Here is a 9,203-nt window from a genome sequence, read left to right on the forward strand (position 1 = left end):
GCTGGCTTGGCAGCTCAATCACAAGAGGCAGAGACCCAGTCTGTGTTATAACAGCATGAGACAAGGGTTTTGTAATTTAAAAAAAAAAAATCAATGTGGTCCATTGTCATAACTGATTTCATTTACTCATTTTGAAATATTAAGTTTCCAATGTATGCCAGGCAGTGTGCTAGACATCTGCCATGGAGGGGGAAGCAAGACCACTAGTCCTTTCCTTCACAGAACTAACAGAGACACATAAAACAAAAAGAGCAGCAAAAACTGGGATAACTGTATTCTGGGCATGTCTTCTAGCTCGACGTTTCTTTCCTGCCACCTGTGCTGTTGCATGGAGTTTGATGGGTCTGACCCAGCCCTGCTCCCAGTGCTCATGTGCACACATGAGCAGCAGGAACCAGAATATCTTTGTTTCATACACAGATGTAGTGCTTTTTCTCCTGGATCTATTAAGATTCCTCTAGGACTCTAAGTTGTGAAGTCAAGGAAAACTGAGGTTCTCTCTCCTTCCACAGGGAGAGAGCCTGTGGGACCATGGAGCTTATACACTGAGGGGAGCATTGTTTCAGGGGAGAGAGTGGGGGACCTTGCACTGTCATTTGAGCTTCTGGATCCAGCAATGCCTGAAGCCAGAAGAACCCTAGGACCTTTCCCCTCAACTAGTTGGGATTGGGTTACTCTTATTTACAATATAAAGACATTTGGCTGATAGAGTTATAGTGGTGGAAATGCAAGATTCTGTGGGAACAGAAAGATTCTGTAGTCAGAGAAGGTGCCAAAGAAATCAAGCTTTAAGAGAAGGGGTGGGGTCTCAGGAAAGAAAGTGAGGGAACAAGAGCAGGGGCAGTTAAAAATGGCCATTAGGACTAGAACAGTGTTTGCACGCAGTGTGTGTGTGTGTGTGTGCGCATGTGGGACTTGGGGAGAGAGCATTCAGGCGGGGGGGCAACACATGAGGATGACTCCCACTACTGTCATTTCTGGCCTTGAGCGTGTCACAGTTCTTTTCATCTGTGAATTGAAAATCCTGGTACCTAATTCTTAGGACTGATGTGAGGTTCAAATAGGATCGATAAGGCAATGGGTGTGAAAACACCTGTCCACAGAGGACACAGGTTAACAGAGTCTGAAACCACTTCTATGATGCCATCTGCACTTGCTAGCAAATTATCTATAAATGGGGCACGGACCCCTAAATGTGAGTCTCAGCTTGCCAAGCTGCCTCGGCAGACTGGTGATACCTTGGGAAGGACCACCGCTGTCCCATCAGTGCAGAAAGAGGGCTGACCACCTGGCTCAGGCTGGGTAAAGGCAGCCTGGCTTGCCCACCAAAGGCCGGGCATCAGCAGAGTAAATGCACCATCACTCAGGCACCATCACTCAGGTCCTCGAGGTAGACAGACAGAGCCCATAATGTCAAGCCAGTCCTGGAAGGCTCCAAATAGTTGTCCTATCAACCCTTTGTCAACAATGCCAGGGGGAAAAAGTAATGTGTCTCACTATTCCCACTTTCTCTCTCCCGGGTGAATGTCACTTGCCTCTGGAGTAAAACCCCACATATCAGATAATGCTGATTAATGTCCTGAGCACAATGCCCAGCATACAATAAACAAATAATAAAGGTTAACAATTACCATCACACAACAATCATGTGACAGAGCAACTTAGCAACTTTAGAAGCAATAGGCAAAAACAAGAACTCAGAGCAAAAAATTTCATTAATGCAATTAATATTTACTGAGTGTCTAATGTAGGTCAGATCCATTTCTAGGTCATGGCCAAACAGCCATGCACAATTATATAAAGTATGTAGAATTGTGAAAAGATAAATAAGCCAATGAAAATGGTATTCCTGTTCTTGGAAACCTTACCTTCTACTGGAAGAGACACCCAACAGAAAACAAACAAACAAACACACAAAGTAAGTAACTAACCAGATAATATCAGACAGAAGTAAATGCTACAAAGACAAATAAAGTAGAGTAAAATGACTGAGACTGATAGAGAGCCACACTGAGGGGTGTCTGATTTTGAAATGACTGTCAAAAAAGGGCTTTAAGGATGTGCACTCTCTGAATGAGACAAAGATGTAAGGTCCATGGAGGGTGGTGTGATGAGAATTTACAGAAACAAGAGAAAATGCAAAGATCCAAGTAGAGAATAATCATCCCACATTAGAGGGGTTTGAGTGGTAGCAAAAGAGGCGGTGAAGGGTGCCCAGATTTGTGCTATAGTTTGAACAAACAAAACTTGCAAATAGACTGACTGATAGTATAATGTGAGGAAAAGAGAAGAGAAAGTGAGTGAATGATGTTGGTATTTACCAAGATGAGGAAGTAATTAGAGAAAGAGGAAACCTAAAATGTTAAGAGTCAAGAGCTTTATTTTAAACATGTCACAGTAGCTCAGTCGATAGCAATCAGGGGAAGATGTTGCACCTAGACCCCAATAAAAAGATCAGAGTTCAAGTCCTTGACACAGAGCAGGGCTATAAGGCTACAGTCTGGATAAGATCTACAAGAAAGCCTATGTAGGAAGGAGAGCTGGCCATAGAGCCCCGTGGACTTTCATGTCTCAAGGGAGAAAAGATGAAGAGAACCAACTAAGGACCAGAGAAGTGGCCACTGAAGGAGGAGGAAGAAAGAGAGTGATGGGTCCTGAAGGCCAAGTGAAGAATTGCTTAAAGAACAACTGGTCAAGTGTGTCATATGCTGCTGAGAGGCTGGCTGCAAAGAGGGCTGGAGAATTGACCTTTAGACTCGGCAAGATGGAGATTATTAATGACCTTTACGAGAGCAGCTGCAGACAACAGTGGTGGTGAAATAAAGAGGCACCAGGAAGGGAGACAATGACTTTGCAAATAAATTTGTTGAAGACCTTTGCTATAAAACAAAGTAGAAAAGTAAGTGGTAGATGGAGGAAATTACGAGAAGCAGAGATTAGTGTTTTGCCATTTTAAGAGGAAAGATACACAGCATATTAACAGTTGAATGCACAAGCATAAATCAAGGGTGTGAAAGTGTGGATGACTTCACGTGAGTGGAACCTTCCTCCAGCGCCTAGATCTGAGCGTGCACCAGCAAGCGTCCGTTTCCTCCATTGTTGACATGTACAACCTCCCGAGTTCTCTAGCTTTGTCCACACAATGCACAAGAAAAGGCTAGAATTAGAAACTTGTCCTGCAACTGACAGTACTTAGGAAGTCATTGACCTTGCTTTGCTCTACAAAAGAGTTTCCCATGAGTCCTTTGTCTGTGATGAGTACGCTTTATTTTAGTTAGTAAGTTTTCTGGCTCATCTGCTCTTGCTGAAAAAAAATAATGGACGTTTGTCAACCCTGCATCCCATTTGGGGCCTGCCTATCAAAGGTGTAATCAAAATCACGTAAAGACGACCAGCTGGAGCTAAGTGAGGACTTCTAAAAGTCCCCTGAGTGAAGACAGGAACAAGGAGGGAGCATAAAACACACCTTTTATGACTACTCTTCCTTGAGACCCTGGTCTTGGAAGTTGGCTTGGTAATTGTTAAGTATATTCCTCTGCAAGGAGCTCATGCTTCAGTGAGAGAGGCGAATATCTGCATCTCAGTTCCACTCCCACGACCTGTGTATATCGGTGCATCAACCTCTCTGAGACTCTACGTCTCTGTTGGTAAAATGCCACTAAGAAGCATCCCTCAGGAGGAAGCGGTAATAGGTTTACAATGCCCAAAAGTGGAAGTCTGGGCCTTCAGCAGGTGCTCAATTAAGGTCTATTACCTCTTAATTCATCCTTTCATTTTTAGGTTAATTAAGTATATTGACCCATTGTTGAATGGGTCAGTAAACTGTTTCAACGGGCACTTTTTGAATTTCAGACAGTTTCAAGATTGTATTTGCAACACAGAACTGGTGCTGCCCTCCAAGGCATCTGTGTATGCATACATTACATGTTATGTCACACTATGCCACATTAACATAATTAATGTACTAGTACAGTTATCAATAGCATTTACCTGGATGGCAGATTGTTGAGATTTTGACAATTGTGGCATAGAAGACCAAAGAAGACTGTATTCATTCTGCAATCAGCTCATTGGCATGAGATATTTTTGTGAAAGCCTTTATTAAGGTGCTGTGGTGACGTGTGTGAGATGTAGTCCCTCTCCCCTTGCAGGAATAGTATGCAATTAAGAATCTCAGTCACACATAATTATTATGCCATTCAACACTCTTCTAAGCTTTAGGGATACAGCAGTGTGTAAGAGAAACATGACAATTCCCTACAAATCTTACTTGCTAGAGGGAAAGCTGGATAATGTAAACAACTCAATATATGAAATTCATATGCTTAAATGTACATCATAAAACAGAGCAAGAATAACAGAGATGAGCTTCAGGCGTATTTTGTGTAAATTCAAAATCCACGGGCTTCCCGTTGTACCAGGGTTGGGGAACTATGGTCTTCAGGCCATATCCAGCCCAGGTCTTGGTTTTGTAAATAAAGTTTTTTAGAACATAGTCATGGCTACCATTTGCATATTATCTATAGTTGTTTTCCACCTTCAATACCAGACTTGAGTAGATATGAGAGAGCCCATCAGATCCACAAATCCAAAATCGTTCACTATGTGTCCCTTCATGGAAAAACATTCCTGACCCCTGTTATACTCTACTGTGCCCAGCGCAAACATAGCTCTAGAACCCACTACGATGGTGGGGTCGGTTTTAGCTGTAAGCAACAGAAAGCCAACTAAAAAGTGGAGAAAAGTACATATCTGCCAAAACAAGCCATTGGTAGTATGGCAGACCTGGGGTGAATACATTTAGCAGCCCAATATCTTTATCAAGAGCAGAGATTCTTTCTTTCCTTCCCTTCTGATATCTTCAGTGAGACTCATCCTCATTGTCCCGGGATGGCTGTACCAGGCTCAGATGTCACATGGAATGACAACCTGATGGGAAAAAACAAGCATCCATATCTTATGTCCAATTTTAAGAATAAAACATGTCTTCTCAGAGCTCCTGGAAGACCTCTCTTTATTGTGTCATTGGCCAGAATTGTGCAACATGCCCATTTCCAAATCCATCACTCACAAGGGAGATAAGACCAACAACAACAAGCTGAGCCCGATCCTCATTCACTCCCTGGGGCTGAAGAAGAACTCACTTTCTCTTGAAACAGAAGACTGCCCCCTACCTGATGAAAACTGGGACATTGTATTGTTGAAATGAAAACAGGAGCAGTAAAGAACACCAATGATATCTGCTACATTGACTGAAATAATAAATTATAAACACTTTTACAAAAAATTACAAGTTTAACTAAGTGCTAAAACATAAAGTTCCGTGAAAGTAAGGAGTCTTATTCACTGCCGTAGTACCTGTGTTAGAATAGTGCGTAGCACATAGTAGGCACTCAATAAATATTTGCTGAATTCACTATTGATTAAACATATGAGTGTGTTTTGCAAAGTTGAATAAGAAACCAAGAGAAGTGTAAATGAGAGGTCATTAAAAAATAAAGACAACAGTAGCAATGCCACATTGCCACATACTTTGACCCGAGTGATCTCAGCTTTCTTCCCAAGAAATAGTGAGAAAACTGAGCACAGAACAAAGAAAAGTTCTAGACAATGAGAAATTATAACCCAGCTGTGGAGTCATGGTGCTCACATCCAGGTTAAGCCCACTGAAGTCAGGAAAACGTCTCCCTTCCTTCATCACTGTGCCCAGAATAACACAGCTGGCCTGGAGGGAGCATTAACATATTGTGATTGCTTATTTCTCTTCTCACTTTCTACAGTTGCAGCATCATAGGAAAAGCACAAGAGACCCCTGGGTAGAGAAGGAGTTGCAAAAGAGACCACTTTCAGCAAGTATTTATCACAGACAGCTCTATTTTGTGCCTGTGTAGATTGTACAGAATTAAATAATGCAACAACTTGACATTTTACTGCCCATATTCAGTGTGTTGGACATTGGGATTTAGGGATGAACAAAGCAGGCAAGAAGCCCTTCCCTGCACTTGGAAACACATGAGCCAGACTGAAGAAAAGATGCATGTGGGAGGGGCTCCTGGAAAAGGTTATGTCTCCGCTGAGACTTGCAGAATGACTAGGAAGTCATCCAAGTTATGAAGGGTGGACGAGTGACTCATGCAGAAAGAGCTGTGCACTCGGGCTCAGAGACAAGCATGTGGCATGTTGAGTCCTCACGAGTGCCTCCCAGGCACCCAGAACCTGGATTAGGAGTCAGGTGGGAACCTCGGCTCTGTGTGTGAGACCAAGTCACTTCACTCACCCATTCATTTGTAGAGTCTCTCTGAGCTGAGCCATACACAAACCATCTATTTTTGGATGCTTCTAATGTATTAAAAAATGAAACAAATCCTCCAAAATGTTTTATGTAATATCAACTCATTTTACAAAAATAAAATGTTCCTATAATAATTATCTCAGGGTCACGGTCATAAAAACGATTCATTAGGTCCCTACAGAAGGGTGTGTAATTTTATCTGGAGGCCATGACCAAGGCCCAAACTGGAGGACAGTGTGATTGTAAAACTCAAGTCTAATAGTTCTCATTAGGATATCGAACCTGTTTGCTAAGATAATAAATATTTACCAGGGGCCAAGAATGTTCTGGAGGTCAATCACAGAGACATTGGTGACAAAACAAGTAAGGCACCGCCTTTGTGGTCCTGGAGGCCCAATGGGGAAGACAAATATTAAAGAAATAAAATTAATCCTATCATAACATACTACGTTAAGTGCTTTGAAGGAAGAACAGACTCTCTCTAGGTCTCATTCTACATCTGTAAAATGCGAGGGTGAGGAAGTTAGTTACACTTCTTAGCTGACCTTTCCACCCAGAGTTCCACAAGCTACTTAGTCTGCAGGGCCAAACCTGCTGGGAACAAGTTCAGTAAAGGCCGGAAGATGATGGTCATCAGAGGGACCGGCTTCCCACCTTATTCTTCCCAAACCTTCCTCATCAGATACGGATCAAAACACACGCACCCACCTTGACTCTTATTGTCTATTTCTTGTGTCCTGTGTTTGCACTATTCTGACTTATACCGACAATAAGTCTAGATAAATTTTGTACTTCCTAACATTTTCCAAACTCCTTTTTTGATAAAAGGCATGATTCTATCATGACAGTTTTCTCCCACAAGTCATAGGGTGTGGTCAGTAGATTGCCCTGAAATATACCTATGCTCCTTTGAAATAAACATATGACATGACTATTAAAAAGCAACATAGTTTTTAGCATTGACCTTTGCTTTCAGATCTATGAGTTCACATTTTTCACTCAACGGCTTTGGAATCTAGCAAGTGGTGTACCGTTCACTTAGGAGGAAATGGAGGCTCCAAATTTCTAAATGACTTTGGAAACTGAGGTCCAAAGTATCTCAACTATTTGATCAAGGCCATGTATCTTGTAAGTGTCAAGACAGACAGCTGTGTCACTCAGGATGGTGAGGACCATGCTGTATATTACATGCTGTCTTGTTAGGAAGAAAGAAAGAAATCAGTAAGTAAGAAATGGGTAAATAAAAACAAATTCAAGAACTACTATTTGAATAGCTTCTCTGATTCCAAAGAATAATCACACTCCTCATTTCAACCTGACAAAATTCCAAGGAACTGATGAAAAAAGAGAAAAAAGCACTTACTTTCAAAAGGACAGAATTCAGAATCCAAACTTAGTATAAGCTGAACATGTAATACTATAGTTAATATTATTTGTGTCTTTCTCCTCATTTAGTCCATGAGTTTCCTGATATAAAAGATTGTTATTATAAAGTGAATAGAGGATTAATTTAGAATGAGGAAAGAGTTTAGTATTTTAAGAGTATGGGAAATACTGGCTAAGACCTCATTCTTTCTTAATTACTAGGACAATGAGCCATGGGTTTTATGGAACTGGTTCTGACATCATGTCAGAGAGAAAAGAAGGAACTTTGAGTCCAGAAAAATCCAAAATTAAATCCCAACTAAGCAACTTGCTGAATGATTGTACACATTTCTTAACATCAACTAGTACTCAGCCTCAATTTCTCCATTTTTTAAATGAGGATAATAATAGCTCCTCATAAAAATGTTATAATTAGAGATAATATATTTAGTGCAACTAGCTAACTGACAAGTATATACTACACCCCATCCCTACCGCAGCATTACAGGTTCAATGCCAGTGCAACAGTCATTCCAAAGTCCTTTCCAGAATGGAAATCCACTGGATCCTGACTCATTCTGGAGAAAGCATTGACCTGATTCCCTCCCCACCCACTATTATGAGATCCTAGACCACCTATCAAGATTGTTTGGGACTCAGGTTCCCTTGCTAAGTAACAAGAAAAAAGTAGAAGGGAGGAACTTTATGACCTCAACTACCTCTTCCAGCTCCCAACACTCATTATTATATAATTTTAGTGAATATCTCTTTTCACATGTGACATTTATTGGGTAGTGAAAATTTTCCTGTTATTTACACAGTGCTTTATGAAAGTCTGCACTTCCTTTCACATCATTACATGTGTTTTCTGACCAGAACCAGACTGGTTGTCTGTTCTCTGGAAGATGAGAACGATGGTGTTGATAGTCTGCCCAGAGAAGATACTAAGATATGAAAGCATAACATAGGGGAAGACGGAATCATGGTAATTATGTGCTTTCTTAACATGACCACTTTATCTATTAGCAATGTACCAGATTACAGTGGCCTAGTTCTTTGAGGTTTGATAATTCAGATGTTTTATAAAACATTATTTTTTTCTAAATTTTTGGAAGTCATTTTGTTCAAGTACTCAAATAGTCTGGCTCAAGTACTTTGTTTACAATTTAAATGGATATTATAGCATTTAGTAGAAGAAATGTCTATGGTTTATCTGAAAAGAATGTCAGCATCCTTTGGTGTAGACTTAAAAGAATACATATTGTATTTCATAATGTTGAATGATCATTGAAATATCAAGGACTCTAGTACTTATATTTCCTGACTAAATGTATGTTTGTGAAAAAAAATACAGAATCAGGAGACAGGAACAGACCTGGGTAAAATCAAACACTTTAGCTAAGAAAGTCAATAAGGAAAATGGGTGAAAAAGTCTGCTTAAGAAATGTGAATACCATTAACAAGAGGGTAAGTGAATAAAAGTCGATGTCATTGGAAGCCCTTTAATAATCCAACTTGGCCTACCAGGAAGCAGACTTTTTTTCAG

This window comes from Desmodus rotundus, chromosome 4, assembly GCF_022682495.2.
Source record: "Desmodus rotundus isolate HL8 chromosome 4, HLdesRot8A.1, whole genome shotgun sequence".
NCBI lineage: Eukaryota > Metazoa > Chordata > Mammalia > Chiroptera > Phyllostomidae > Desmodus > Desmodus rotundus.